This window comes from Octopus sinensis, linkage group LG21 (genome assembly GCF_006345805.1).
Source record: "Octopus sinensis linkage group LG21, ASM634580v1, whole genome shotgun sequence".
Taxonomy (NCBI): domain Eukaryota; kingdom Metazoa; phylum Mollusca; class Cephalopoda; order Octopoda; family Octopodidae; genus Octopus; species Octopus sinensis.
In genome coordinates, this window is record NC_043017.1 from 7246165 (window position 1) to 7262111 (window position 15947).

The 15947-nt window shown below is 36.4% G+C and overlaps 1 protein-coding gene and 1 long non-coding RNA gene across 4 annotated transcripts in view; one reads left to right on the forward strand and one right to left on the reverse strand.

Annotated features, from left to right (window-relative positions):
* Positions 1-15947, forward strand: part of LOC115222850 (G protein-activated inward rectifier potassium channel 3) — a 305798-nt gene that overhangs the window by 974 nt on the left and 288877 nt on the right. Inside the window, exon 1 of one of the 3 annotated variants that reach the window (XM_029793195.2) lies at positions 12747-13046. The exons of the other annotated variants lie outside the window; for them this stretch is intronic. The gene's annotated coding sequence lies outside the window, so the exon portion shown is untranslated. Of the gene's footprint in view, positions 1-12746; positions 13047-15947 lie in introns of those variants that run through there. 3 annotated transcript variants of the gene reach the window in all.
* LOC118767460 lies at positions 7508-12485 on the reverse strand. Its single transcript, XR_005003385.1, has 2 exons — positions 12396-12485; positions 7508-8769 (listed from the first exon to the last, which is right to left on the reverse strand). It is a non-coding gene; the product is annotated as an uncharacterized LOC118767460 (long non-coding RNA).

Genomic DNA, 15947 nt, shown 5'->3' on the forward strand with positions numbered 1-15947 from the left:
CGCAAATTCTGCTCCTATTTTTGACCATCTCACCATAGTACTGTCCATAATCATCTATATTTATTTACCTTACCTGACCAGTCCTGTTCAAAGCGAGTATTGTGTCCTTTATCTGTTATTTTATCCCCTGAATGACCAATATCCAAGTGAACAACAGCCAATATCAGTGTCCTTTTAAGATATGGGCTCACAGGGCAGTTGCCTTGAGGCCTTAGTTATGATTTATGTATGCTGTGGCTTGCTGCCAATAAATCAATAGGACCAAGCGTTTTGATTTCCCCGGTGGCCTATAATGCTGCTGAGACGGTCCTGGGCTCTGCATAAACATCTCACCCTGCTAGAAATATTAGCCAAATCTCCCTCAAATTAGAAGTTACTATCTTAAACAAACAACTGGTTAATATCGCCTTAGGGTATAGTGTCCTGGTGAAAGAAGAAATAGTCGTGCTTGCTCTGCCGTTAATCATAAGATCTATTCGCTCAGTGACCCGGGGTTAAACAATAACACTGCCCTGTACATGAGCGGGAGGAGCATGCATAATAATTATGATTACTTGATTTGCTAGAAAAAGCAGCCAAATCTCTTTCAAAACATACATCTCCGCCTCTGAATAAAATAGGAATAATGTATTGGAAAATGTACTCTTAGATAACGTTGAACCTGGAAAAAAAATGTCAGGATGGCCAAAATTGGAACATCTTTGATCGCTTCTGTTGGATTAAAACTGATCGAGTGCTAAACACGAAAATTGTCCAGTAATTCCTGGACATCAAAATGTACACACACATACACAAAGTAAACTCCCGCCTATCCAGCACCACAGGGATCGGAGTGTGGCCGGATAACTGAATTTTCCGGATATCTGATCATCATTTTTGAAATTACCATAGCGCCTTACAAAATTTTAATATCCCCCCATCTCTCTCTATATATAGATATAAAATTAATATTCTGAATATAGTAGAAACGAAATACAAATGAAGATATAATTTCATCTAATTAAAGAACAAGCTTCATTAACCAAATAAAATGCAGGTACTGTAAATGCAGTGAAATATGCAGTAGAAACTTTCTTATAAGGACAGTTAATTAATACAAATTATTTTGACTCTAATTAACAAAACTTTATTTTCCCTTGAAACCGGTTGCTTGAGAGTTCCGGATAAGAGTTAATAACTTTATGCAATTCCATTCGCATCTTGCATACCTTATGCCTGCTTTTCCGTTCGATTTGCTATCGCCATTGATCCCTATCCATGCCGTGTCTAGCAAGCAACACTATTATATGATATTGCATCTGGTTAGACTTTCGGAAATGACAGTACTGTGTGGATAATAGTTAAGGGTCGGAATAATTGGGTGTGGTCAATAATTAGGTATAACTCCAAATACGGTTCAGCAAGTCTAAGAGGTTCACCTAACGCAGTGGTTTTCAACCAGGGTTCCGCAAGAAGTTACAAAAATGCTAAAATCGGCAGTAATTTTTAATTCTCCTGTGCAGATATGTGTGCATAAGACAATTAAATTATTGCACAGGGGTTCCTCGACCCAGTGAAATGTTTTCTTGGGGTTCCGCTCCAGCAAAAAGGTTGAAAAGCACTGACCTAACGTAAACAACCGTTACCGTGACTTCGTTCACTACAGTATACATCTCACCATCGTTTGTTCACCTGTTCTCTCCGCTCGTATTTTGTTCGATAAACAAATGCACATCTATGAACAGCGAATAGCACGCTTTATTCGCTTTTTCAACACCAATAAAATTTACCAAACTCCAACTCGCCAGCCAGCTTCCCCTCAGTTAACGTCTACCGTTCCACATAATGCTATAGCAACCATTCATGATAAATTTTATCCCTGTCGGATGCTGAAGGTTCCATTTCTATGCTTTATTGTTCATCGAAGGCTTAATATTTTTATTTATTTACACACGAAAAATATATCTCTGCACACGGATGATTTTAGTTGTCTATGTTAAACAGAACAGCATGATATAAACAAATGACTTGGAATAGTTCAATCCGTGAAGAAATATTGCTGTCAGAATTGATTTAATTTGAAAAAGGAGCCCAGACTAAATATCACGGTTGCAGAACTCTGGTATCCATAAACGGGAGCAATGACAAAATCAAACCTACCGAGAGTGATGCTGTTGTTTGATGGAGTGAGATGGCATCCCAAAAGCTCAATAATCAACCATTCCACTACCCCTAAAACTTGCACTGTGCTATTGAGGAACTGATCTCTTCTTCAGCAGCCACCCCCACCTCTATTAACCCCTCATCGTATACCTTCTATTTTCTCTCTAATCTACACCAGCCCAACCATCCAGTTTTCCCTTTACATGTGGTTTCCCATTGGACATCTTTCTAGTTACCTTGATAAACTCGTATCACCTCTTTTTGTTCACCTGTTTCAATGTACCAATTATACTAATAATTCCTTTACTTCTCAACGTCATTGGGCCACAGGCATATATTGAATAAAAAAAAAAATTACCTTAGGAATGAGAACCCAGGGTTTGGTTCAAAATTCTTTCAGGGCACCTGATGAAGGCTGGTGAGTAAATCAGCCAAAAGATGACACATATCTGTCCAATGTAAATAATTTCTCATCTCTAAATACAGAACAAGTTTCCACTCATCTTTAGAATTTATGCCTACTTTGTATTATCTTCTGGTCAGCATTGATAACCCTCTTGTTTCCTAATGACATGGTCTTAAGATTCAGTCCCACTGCATGACACATTGGGCAAGTGTTTTCCGCTGTTACCCTGGGTAGATGGAAACTGAAAGAAGCCTGCTGTGTATGTGTACTTTTGTGAAGACATCACATTATGGTTGCAAATGAGCAGAATCATTATACAAGCAAGGTCGTTCGTTTCCAGTCTTTGATGAAAATCAATGTCTGGTCATGAAAAAAATATTTTGCTTGGGAAGAGGTGAGGGTTGGTGACAGGAAGAGTATCTGACTAGAACATCTGTCTCAGCAAGTTCCTTCTCACCCATGCAAACATGGAAAAATGAATGTTAAATGATGAAACACTCTTCACATGAAATTATCTTCAACACTTTCCACCCATCTTTCGAATTTATCTCTACCAGCTCAAATACTTCTGGTATCTTCTGGTCAATATTGATTATCTTCACATCGCCTCCTCTTTTCCCACCAGAACCATCAATAAATTTTGATTCCAATATCTATTTACAAAACTGATGAAATGCAGCATGTCTTCCTGGCACAGCATTTCACTGAAGTGTTAGTCTATTCTGCATTCCAGTGATTCCAAACCATAGCAAAAAAACCCTCTACTCTTTTATTCTAAACACACAAACCCAAAATGTTCTTCCTATGACTTTCACTGGTCTTACCTGCCTCTTCAATCAGCTATCCATATTAACTTTAATTACCAGTCTATCTTAATCCCCAACTCTTCTTTTTCAAAAGGGACCTCTAAAATAGTCTTGATGCCTTTAAATACTCCAGTTCTACATTTGATTTCATTTCCAATGGCATGCTTATTATTGGTCATAATCCTCAATTCCACATCATTAACCAATTTAACTTCACCTCCACCAACTTCATGTATTCTATCAACTGTAATACTCTGAGGAATGTTCTAGATTTCAAAGGTCATTAACAACTATCTGACACCAACCCACCTGAAACTGTTCCTAGTTCTATGCTACAAAGCGATTTAAAAACCTTCCATCGAAATCTCATGTTAATTCATGCTCTAAATACCAGCTTAATAACAAAATTATTTTAATAAATTCTTCATTATTTTCAAAATTAATGTTTCAGTAGAAATATGGTAACTTTCATTACATGAATGATCCCCGAAATGAGAATGATACCGACCTTGATAAGACATTCTGAAGATAAATAGGCATAGCTATCTTGTTAAATTAACTCACCAACCCTTTTAATTTAAGAGTGCTCCAGCATGGCTGCTGTTAAATGACTGAGATGAGTAAAAGAAAAACCACCCATGGTCTTAGGTTGTTTTATTGCATGGCACCTTGGGCAAGAGTCTTCTATAGACTGAGGCTGACCAGAGCCTTGTGAGAGAATTTCCTTGACAGAAACTGAATTTTGTTGTATATGCATGCTTATTATTTGTAGATCATCATTACTGTCAAAGAGGTGGTTCCAATCATTTTCAATCTTCCATGAAAACATGTCCAGCCATGAAGAAAATATTACATTACTTGGAAACAGGTGAGGGTTGACAAGAAGGGCATCTAACCATTAAAAAAATTTGCTTCAACAAATTCTGACTTATGTGAGCATCGAAAAATGAATGTTAAAAAATGTCAATGATAATGACAAGCAAAAAAAAAAAGTTTAATTAATTAATTTTGATGAAACCAAATCAATGACTGCCATGGGAACACAACTCCAATAATCTTGTAATTAATAGTCAACCTGTCAAAGTTATGAACAAGTTTTGCTATCTTGGAAGTATTATTACAAATCAATGCAATGCCAGCAGAATTTGCTATTTCTAGAAATTGCTTTTAGAAACTTTCTTCGTAATGCACTTAGGAATCTTGCTTCTCAGTTTTGGGTTCAGTCCCACTGCGTGGTACCTTGGGAAGGGGTTTTCTACTATAGCTCCAGCTAGACCAAAATGTGTAAGTGTAATATGTTTGGCAGAAACTGAAAGAAGCCTATAGTATCATCATCTTCCTTTAACGTCTGTTTTCCATGCTAGCATGACTCAAAGCCTGAATTTCTAATGTCAAGGTACGAAACTCTTAGACCTTGAGTCACTGTTACTTCTGCTAAATACTGGTAAACTTGCTTCCCAACCACATGGTTCCAGGTTCAGTCACTTCTACCATAGCTGCAGGCCAAACAAAGCCTCAAGTGGATTTGGTAGACTGAAACTGAAAGAAGCCTGTCATATATATATCTCCTCTGTGTTTGTTCCCCATCACTGCTTGACAACCAGTGTTGGTGTGTTTAAGTCCCTGTAACTTAATGGTTCAGCAAAAGAGAGGATTAAAAAAATAAGTCCTGGCTTCAATTTGTTCAACTAAAACCCTTCAAAGCAGTGCTCTAGTATGGCCAGTCAAATGACTGAAACAAGTGTGTATATATGCCTGTTTTTGTGTGCCATCACTTGATGGCTGTAAATAAGAATCATCATCATCATACATGTGAGGTTGCTTCCTTTCCAGTCTTCAGAGCAAAATGTATTTAGATATGGGAAAATTCTACGTTCTTGGAGATAGGCAAAGGTATTCAGTTGTAGGAATGATAATTGCATCATTTAGCTAGCTGGATTGAATATATAATAATTAATAAGAAGAATCACTTGGGTCTGGTTGGAGGTGATCATGTAGCTAAATGCAATCTTTTAACCTTCAGCCTTCAGTTTATCAACCTTTCAGTCATTTTGGACAACTACCACCAGGTATCATTGTTACTTCTGTTTATGGTAGATCCCCGATTGCATAGATGGATTCCACCTGAAAATTTATCCTGGTTTCCATAATTCTGTTTAACCCTTTAGAATTATTTTAATGGGCCATGGATGACCAGAACATTCTACCTGCTTTATATTCAAACAGGCCCTTCACATCTACTCTCCAATGTCATTCTAATACATCATAAAAATCTCAAAAAGCTACAAGATTATTCAAAACTGTGAATAGGCACAGGAGTGGCTGTGTGGTAAGTAGCTTGCTTACCAACCACACGGTTTCGGGTTCAGTCCCGCTGCGTGTCTTCTGCTATAGCCTTGGGCCGAACAAAGCCTCGAGTGGATTTGGTAGACGGAAACTGAAAGAAGCCTGTCATATATATGTGTATGTTTAGGTGTTTGCTTTTGTCCCTGTAACTTAGCGATTCGGTAAAAGAGACCGATAGAATAAATACTAGGCTTACAAAGAATAAGTCCTGGAGTTGATTTGCTCGACTAAAGGTGGGGCTCCAGCATAGCCACAGTCAAATGACTGAAACAAGTAAAAGAGTAAATAAGTATTCCATTTAACAAAATATTCTGAATGTGAAAGAATTAAGTACTGAACCCAGGTGTACAACATACAGGTAAAGTACAGTCACCATATTTTAAGAAACACCTGATATTTTGCATGCATTGATAGGGCTTGCCAGAAAAGGAGTTTCTTAATGTCAAAGCATATTGCAAAAGTTTCCAACATATGTTTAAGCTGTGGATGAGTGTCATTAACCATGTCAGAAGATGATTTCAGCAAGAAAAAAACAAGTTCCTCCCTGTTATCCTACTTGCCATGGAAGCAGCTGCCTAATGAGATTTATTTTCAAAGAACTGTTAACAGTTTCACTAAAAACTGCTAACAGATTAGTGTGTCTTTGAGCAACATGAAGTGGTGTAACTAGTGCATGTACCACCTGGGAGCAGCCCATGCTTGCCCGCCCCCACCCTGGTATTGAATTATTTAGACCTAAAAAAACTTCTGACTTTGAAATATTGCTATAAACACATATCTTTTGTTTCAGTCACTAGACTGTGACCATGCTGGGGCACAACTTTCAAAGAACTGACCCCAGTATTCTGTCTCTTTTGCCAAACCAAGCTTCTTACTACAAATGCAACTAAGACTTTACTTAGTTGTGATTCCATAACTTTACACAGAATTCCATTTTAATTTGTTTCAAACACCAGCTCAACTATGACAAAATTATTCTACTAAATTTGTCATCATTTTCCTAATGAATTTAAACAAAGGTAATGGATCAGAAATTGGTATACTTAAGTATTACCATTATCACACACACAGTAAAATGTGGTGCTTATTGTATCCTCTTACCACACCCATTTACAATCAGTTTATCCTCAGGACATTGCAGCCAAATCATTCCATACTTGTAGGATTAAAATTCTAAATCAATACCATCAATGTCCTTGTGGCCACCAACGTTAACCTTCCACTCCTTGTACTCAACCAAAGTCTAATTAAACTGAAACGACCCCAGAGTTGCATCCCTCTATCTGCCAGTGTAAAATATAATTGGGCTGACTTTCCTCAAAATATTACAAGATTCAATTAGATTCCTAGTAATCCTCTTCAAATGTATTCTTAAAAGAAGTTCCTTTGCAGGGTTAGAAATCCAGAAAAATGAGAAACCCAACATGCAAGAACCCTCTCCTGCAGGAGCTAAATGTTCAATAACCCCTTAAATGGCCATATCTGGCTCAAATATTGCTTTATGTTGAAACTGACCAGCCTCAGCCTCTCACACCCACCCTACAATGTCATTCTAAAAACAAACAATCACATCTTCAAAATCTTGAAACTACAAAACACTAAATGACTTTTTAAAAAAATGTGATGAATAAGTATTACACTAGATAAATTAATCTGAATGCTAAAGGATTAATTCTGGTCAATTCTGGCTGTGAAGTATTAAAAATATAGGTCAGTGGCCCAAACTTCAATTCAGTACATGTCCTTGAAAAAGTGAGACGAAATCCAACTGGGCTAAAAACAGAATAGGAAAAGCACAGACAAGTTATTTCTTTTTTAATAAAAGCATTTTATTGAAATTCATGATTACAAAGCATTGATTTAAGAAATGAATAAGTGAAGGGGAATCAAAGAACAAGACATCACACAATTAGTTTCTGATATTCAGAAGTGAATGAATAGAGCTGTCATCACTGCTGAAAATAGCACAGTGTTCCGACCTGTGTTCATCATGATATCAGAAACTATTGGTAATGGTAACATTATATACAAAGGGATACTTAAAATTCCCTGGCTCTAGATAAAAGAAAATACAGGAGAATTAGTTAATCTATCATAGCCACATCATCCAAACAGACCAGGCTTAGCTGCTAGTGATTTTATTCAACGTATTCATCTCTCAGATTCACACACCTATCACAGCAGTTCCTCAGCTTCTCTAAACCCTGAAAAAAGAACTTGGGAGGTTGTAGCAACAATCACCCCTCAGAGTGAAATTTCATTGTGGAGGCGTTTCTTCAGTTGTGAAAAGAGGTGATAATCAGAAGAGTAAGGTCGGAGGTCTACCAATTCAAAGCCAAAGCTGTGTAGTTTCTGTAGGGTTTCATGTGTTGGTACAACTACCCTACAAAAGCAGGGCATTATGGGTCAGCTTTCCATGGCATCAAAGCTTCATCCAACAGAGACATGTAGTATTCTGCATTGATGGTGCACCCTTTGGCAGGTATTATAAAAGGGGTACTCCCAGAACACTGAAGCCAGAACCTTTCTAGTCATTTTCCGGGTTCAAAACTTCTTGGGATGTGGTGAACAACCGTGACTCCACTCCATTGATTGCTGCTTGGTCCGGGGATGAAGCCTAGTTTCATCCAAGGTGACTAAACAAGCCATAAAATCAACCTCTCCTGCTGCAGACTGGTCCAAAATCACCTTTGATGCTGTCATCCTGATGTACTTGAGATCTGCATTCAGGCACCCACCTTGCAGAAAGCTTTCCTATGCCCAGAATGTTGTGGATGATGTGATTAACTCTTTCGCGGGAAATCCTCGGAGTCTCAGCTGAAACCCAGTAGTCCTCGAGAATCATGACATGCACAACGTCCTCTGTAGTTGCAGAAGTTGGCTGTCCTGCCAAAATGATCAGTTAGCCTGATTTTTATTGTGGAGTAAGATGGACAGCCATATTTCAAGACGTTCTTCATCTGGCCATGGATTTCTGCTGGTTGTTTGCCTTGCAGAAAGAGTAATTTCATTACTACTTGTACTTCAATTCTACCAAAATACACTAGGAGCTGCCATCATGCATTAAATCTGCAAAAAAGAGAAAGGTATATTGTATACCATATCATGATATTCTGTATATCTTCTGACCTACCTCCCAGCTTTAACCTTAAAGCCAGGATCTTTTTTCAACATCACCTTTCTATATTTTCATACATTGTCCACTGTGAAAAAATTAAACCATTTCCTAATCCACCTTTGAACCTACAATATAAATGTTCTAAGGTAGACAGAGGTAAAGAAGAATATGCAAAGCAAGTCAATCCACATGACAACCAGCCTTAGAATCTTTCGCATTATTGGGGTGGAAGGAACCTTGTATCAACATTTAAATTATCTTATCCCACGTATAATATTCAAAAACAGTCCTGAGTCAGATAGGGGCGAAGGGAAATCGTCAGGACATCAGTCGATCCACAAGATCATCATTCTCAGGACAAAAACAAGAGAGAGAGAGAGAGGTTTATTGCAACAACCAGATTGTGAATAATAAAAGAAGGGAAACTATGTAAGTGAATTTTGTTTGCAAGATTCTATACGTGAGTTTGTATGTTGAAGTATATTCTGTTGTGCCTGGGGAAGTCATTCTATTTTAGTGCCTTATAATTTAACACACACCAGTAAAATTTCCCCCTATTACCTTTATCTTCCTAAAATTTTCGTTGCTTCTTGCAACCTTTTCAATAGTTTTGACTGTCAAAACTATTGAAAAGGTTGCAAGAAGCAGCGAAAATTTTCAGAAAAAGAAAGGGACTCTCCCCAAACACAACAGTATATGTAAGTGAAAACATCAACGAAATGTCTTAAGTGAGACAAGGGCAAAAAGAATTTCATCAGGGAAATTCTTCAATCCATTGAAACAACCTCTGCATATTTCAAAAGTACCACATTATCTATCACCATTTAACGTCCATGCTGGCAAGTTGAGGAGCGGTGCCAGACTCCAGCCTGATTCAGTACGGTTTCTACAGTTAGATGCCCCTTCTGTGAGGCCCAGTGCTCGAAAGGTGCTCTTTACCGTGATAGTTTCGCAACACCAGCAGCGGATATCACTCTAATACAACATGGCATTATTCTTATCTCACTCATTGCAGCAATTATAAACTGTCCCGAGTCAGATAGGGGCGAAGGGAAATCGTCAAGGTATCAGTCGATCCACAAGATCATCATCCTCAGGACAGTTTTTACCAAATCTCATCTCATTCAATGAGAAATCTTTTCTACTTTACCATGGTTGAATAAGGCTGAAGCAACCTAGAGGCATGCCTCCTACTTGCAAGTGTAAAACATTGAGCCATCCAACAAGTATATTCAATTAAACGCAATGATACCCCTCTATTTCAAAACCAAACTATAGTAATTAAAAATGAAGTTCTTTTAAATGGCTGCCTATTCTTTGCAACATTTTTAGTCGCCTACAGGATGCCCCCCCCCCCCACCTCCTACAAAAGTTGCAGAAATTTTATTTTAGTCTGAGCCTGATTTTGCAAAAACACTGGAGAACAGCAGCCAGAACTTTTAGTACATGATGCACACAAACGAAACAATACATACCTATCTATACGCCCTTAGAAGAGCAACACGAAATCCAACAGAAGTTATAAACAAATTTTTGGGTCACACCAGTCAGATAATTTAGAACAGAAGGGGGACATGGAAATATCTTTTATTAAACTTTATACAAGGCAGGTTTAAAAAACCAATTCGCAAAAGGAACCTAAGAGAAACACTAACATTCAAACCGATCATCTTTGGTTTCTCGCACCTATCCAACAATATCATTCTAAAAATAAATCCCAAAGCTACGGGATAAAACATGACTCAAAACAAGGCTAATAAGTATCACATTTGACCGAATGCTGAAGGGCTATGGAGCTCACAGAATTAGTTTCTGATACTCAGAAGAAGTGAACGAGTAGAGCTGTCATCACTGCTGAAAATAGCACAGTACTCCGACCTAGTGTTCATCATGATATCAGAAGCTAATTGGTAATGCTGACACTATAACAGTATGTCCATAAAACACCTTTACAATTGTTGACCGTCTATTAGCAGTATAAATGGATCAACGTCCTCCACAATTATCAGTCACCCCATACGACACTTTCCATACGTTATACAGTAAGTCCCCTGGACCCGAGTTGGTCTATGAACAAAGGCACACATTGTGCTTTCCCCCTGTTGGGTTATTCTCATTAAAAGTCAGGGATAAAAATCTTTTGAGACAAACGAAAGTGATCTAAATAACATGCAAAGCTGATATATAACATACAGTAATTTTTTTTCCACGCCACGATGGCACTCAAATCTATATCAATCACAGCAAATTACATGTTTATGCTAGCGTGAAAAATAAAACAAGTGACACATCAAATATACAGGAGCGAAAAGAAAGCAATCAGATAACGTATTTAATCTACTAAAACACCATATTCTGGTATTTCAGTTGTACCGTTACCACCAGTCACAGAAGACAAAAAAAACATTTACTAAAATGTCCCGAGTCAGATAGGGGCGAAGGGAAATCGTCAAGATAATCAGTCGATCCACAAGGTCATCACTCTCAGGACATTTCTATAGAACTACAACTGTACAGCGATATAGTATTTAGCAAGGGTAACATGTTGACCGTCACAGTAGGGTTGAGGTCAAACTTAGCAGACGGCAGTTACACAGATCACCCACCCAGGAGGAACGACGAAATTTAATATCCTCATACCGGACTAATAGGACTTCTGTAAAAATTAAAACTAAGTAGCAAAACATCCCTAATTTAACTGGAGACAAATGAAAGAGCTACCATTAAAAACGAGCATACACTAAATGGCTACTAATTAATACACTAGTAAATTATGGCTTGATCGACACACGCGGACAGCTTGGGTACAAAAAAATGTACGAATCCATCAAGCAGCATTTCTCACTTTAACGAAATCAAAAATTAACCGCAACACATATATTCGAAACTATATAAAATATAGAACTAAAAGGAAAATAAAACCCTGTACAAAAGCAGATTCTAGCAGTGGTATGGACAGCAGGGTAGGATTAAAAAAAAAAAACCAATTAGGACTGTACTGAATGTAAATTTCTCAGACAAATGCCTCTAAGACAGCAATGTAAAAAAGTTGTCAGAACTTCGGAAGCACAAAAACTGCACCACGAAGAGAACAACTGATCTTCAGAATCGCGAATGTCATCACCGAAATAGAAAAAATCAGTAGCAGAATAAACAGCAAGAGACCACGTGGAGTAAAGTGTGAGAACGGTGAGCAACAGATGAAGCCACGTGGCTGCAGGTTACCGCCAGTTTCCACTCACGGCAGAACCGTTACAGTTATATCACAGTAAATCTATACACAAAATACTATATATTACATTAAAGCCATGTCTTTTTTCAAGAGATAAAAGATAAAAAAAAAAAAATTTAGCTTCACCGGAAAAGCGAAAAAAAATAAGTATATATTAATTCTAGTCATAAAATACATATTAATCTATGAAGAAAGGGGATTAACGTTAATACATTATGAAAAAAAATAGTTCGATTACTAAAATGGCTAAGTCTTAAACTACGGATTGTCCTCAACATGCTGTATATATCTTAATATACGCTACGATTACCCCCGGTCTTGCTGATTGACTTATAAAGCACATACCTCAGCAACAGCCAACAAACTGCTCCGCAAATGACCGAAACACGTACTCACACGCTTTATATACTCGGGATATACATCCGGTTTATATAATTGCAACATTAGACTATATAAAAACTTTGATAAAGACGGAACGAAACCAGTCCGTCTCCCTTCCCGTCACACTAATAACTATCGGAAGGAAAAAAAAAAGTTGCAAGAAATATTGTTTATTTATATACATGTAAACAATACTTGATTTATAAACTTTTAAAAGTTATTCTTCGCATGTGAAAACAAAGCAAGTCTATTATTGAGATTATATATTTAAAACACAATTATATATCTGATGAGTTGACAAGATTTCTATTTCGCTCGTAATCGGTAACACTTGAACAAGAGACAAAAAAAAACCCCAACAACAAAGACCAAGAAATAAACAAATAAAGCTCATGCAACAAGTATTTAGCAGAAGTGTGATGTGATGATGAATTATCGATCTTTTAGCAACCATTTCGGGTTTTGTATGAGCACCTGTCAAGGCAGCGAGTTTACAATTAAACGAAGCGTAGCATGAGTAGATATACTGCTGGGTTCTACTCACTATGGATATGTTATTACCCCATAGGATGGGATTTTACGAATAGAAGAGGAAATAACAGCAGTCAGCCGTAGGTAAGATTGTTGAGCAGACAACCTTTCTATTCATTTACCTATTTTATCGACTTGTTTCGTATGAAAAAAGGGATTGAGATGTTCATCCCAGCTTCTCATCTCGTGTTCGACGCACACACAGACACTGTTTCTATGCTTCTCTCTTTCTTTCTCTCTGACGCACACACATTCACACACACAGACAGACACAGACAAACGGTTTATTCTTCCTTTCTCTTTCTCTCTGTCTCTTTATTATTTACGAGCGACTTTTCCAACTCAAAGATTTGTTTTGTTTCCACAAAGATAAACGAAATTTATCATTTTAAAATAGTGTGTAACAACCAATAAGTCTCATCAATGTGTTGTCTTTGTTAATATGTAAACCCTCTTAAAACCTATATCTATTTACAATACAGTGAAGTCCGGCAGGCATTATTAACCATCTCACTTATAAATCAATATATTTATCATCTGTTGTGTATAGACTTTCTTTGGCGTCACTTTGTTGTTTTCTTACTTCTCAATGTCATTCACATGTCTCTTGTTTTCTTCTTTCAATCTCCAATTATTGTATCACAACTGATAAATTAGTGCTAGCTACCCCTACATCAGTCAGGTCCAATAACCATATTAATTTTTGTCAATATCTGGTTCTCCTTATCCGTGCCTCATATTTGGAAACCAATGCTGTCATCCTGGCCTTTCTGTTTTATTGTTACGTGTGTGGTGGGGAAAAGCCCGTAAATGTGTGATTTTTCCTAATCGTACCAACTTGTCTCAGTCAACAGTCTCACCTGAACACTTTTATTTTCCATTGTCATTCATGTCCTCCTTGACCGTCACATCTAACTATTTATTATTCGAGAAATTACGACACAACCTGATGATATACAATGCATGTGAGTGCCTATTCCCTCTGTTAAACTCCAGAAATAGGCAATTATTCTCACACCTACACTGAAATATACATTACAATATATGTATAAATATATCAGACTTAACTGCAATGTCATTCGTGTCCTCGCCTAATTAATACATCTTTGATAATCCCAGGTCATTAAAAATCGTACCCTAAACCCAAAACGGCAAATGGTTTTCAACGTCCGAAGAACGAAGTGCTTTCTTTCATTGTAAGATGTTTTAAAATTATCTCTTTTACTTTCATTTTAACTAGAATATTTTTATACTTTGATGGCCAGGCATCAACACCAACTTTATTCATTAATAGAAAATCAATATGTATTTCTCAATTACCAAGAGTAAATGTAAAACCAAAGAATTACGTGTGTGTGTGTTGGTCGAGAACGTTGTTTAAAGTTTACTGTAACATTCTATTAACATAAATTTCGACACCCACTCCTGGTGCATTTGTTTATAATTTTTTTGTATCATTTTAGATAAACACTTTCTATAAGTTATAAAGTCTAAAAAAGACGAGTTCTAAATACAAACTACATATTGTGCTTTTGGAAAGGGTATACATTAGTAATCCGTTGTTTTTACTTCAATGTTTACGTCCTGATCTAAATTTCAATGTGCTCAGTTGAATAATAACCTCGGTCAACCTGCCTTGGAATAAAATTAAAATAGGTTTTCTGTAAAGTTCCCTGTATATCCACTTGTAGATGGTTTCTGAAAGAATACCATTTACTGTTTAAAAGAACCAGGATAACTATCATATTCAGTACTATTGTTAATATTTTTTAATTGTGAAATTTATACATATATAAAGCTGGGACTGTCTTGTAATAATTGTTATATAGTTGTTTGTGAAAGTTCCCCCGCCCCTCGTTTTTTATTCCAATATATGTATAGGCCTGTTATAATTTTATTCATTTTTATTTCAACATATATATTAACTACATTTTACGGAAACCTCCTCATTATACATGCTTTTTGATGTTCAGGATGTTTGGCTCAGTTCCTGATATCTTCAAATATACACTTGGGAAATTTCCGCTGCCTTATTAATTTATCCCTCTTCGCAAATGCCTTCATTTTCATTCTATGAGAGGACAACACTACTTTTTTTAGTGGAAAGTTAAGATTATTTCAGTATCGATGAGTCAACGAAGCCTCGTATCGAAACATAATTGTTTAGGGCTTATTATGTGGAAAATTACTGCAAAGTATAGGTCCAATGTCGTGTTTAGTTTATAATGACTCAGTTGCATGAGTTATTAGCTTGATGTCTATCTAGCTAATGATGATAGGAGCCTGTCGTGGTCGTTCGACCGGCTAAAAAGAAAGAGAAAAACCCCCAAGGCATCTGAATCTCGAATATTTTACTGTCTTGAAAAAGAAAGAGAAAAGTCAATGGGTGGACGCACTAAAATGTGGTGGGATACCCTTAATTATAGCTCTACTCTATCAGGGCTAACCGAGCGTTAAACAATAGCACGAAAGACGTGGCCATTATATATATATATATTATATATATATATATATATATATATATATATATACATACATACACGTACATATGTATATATGTATTTATGTAAGTATATATATATATATATATATATATACATACATACACGTATATATGTATTTATGTAAGTATATATATATATATATATAAACACATACATACATATGTATTTATGTATGTATGTAAGTATATATATACATACATATATGCACATACACACATACATATGTATTTATGTATGTAAGTATATATATATACATACACACACACACATATATATACATACATATATATATATATATATACACACATACATACATATGTATATATTTATGTATGTAAGTATATATATACATACACATACATACATATATATATATCATTTAATATACATAGGATTTAAGATTGATCTACTATAAGTCACTATAAACCCTGTGTATATTCAATATTTACCTCTCGCTGGATAGAGTACTTATTTTTGTTAT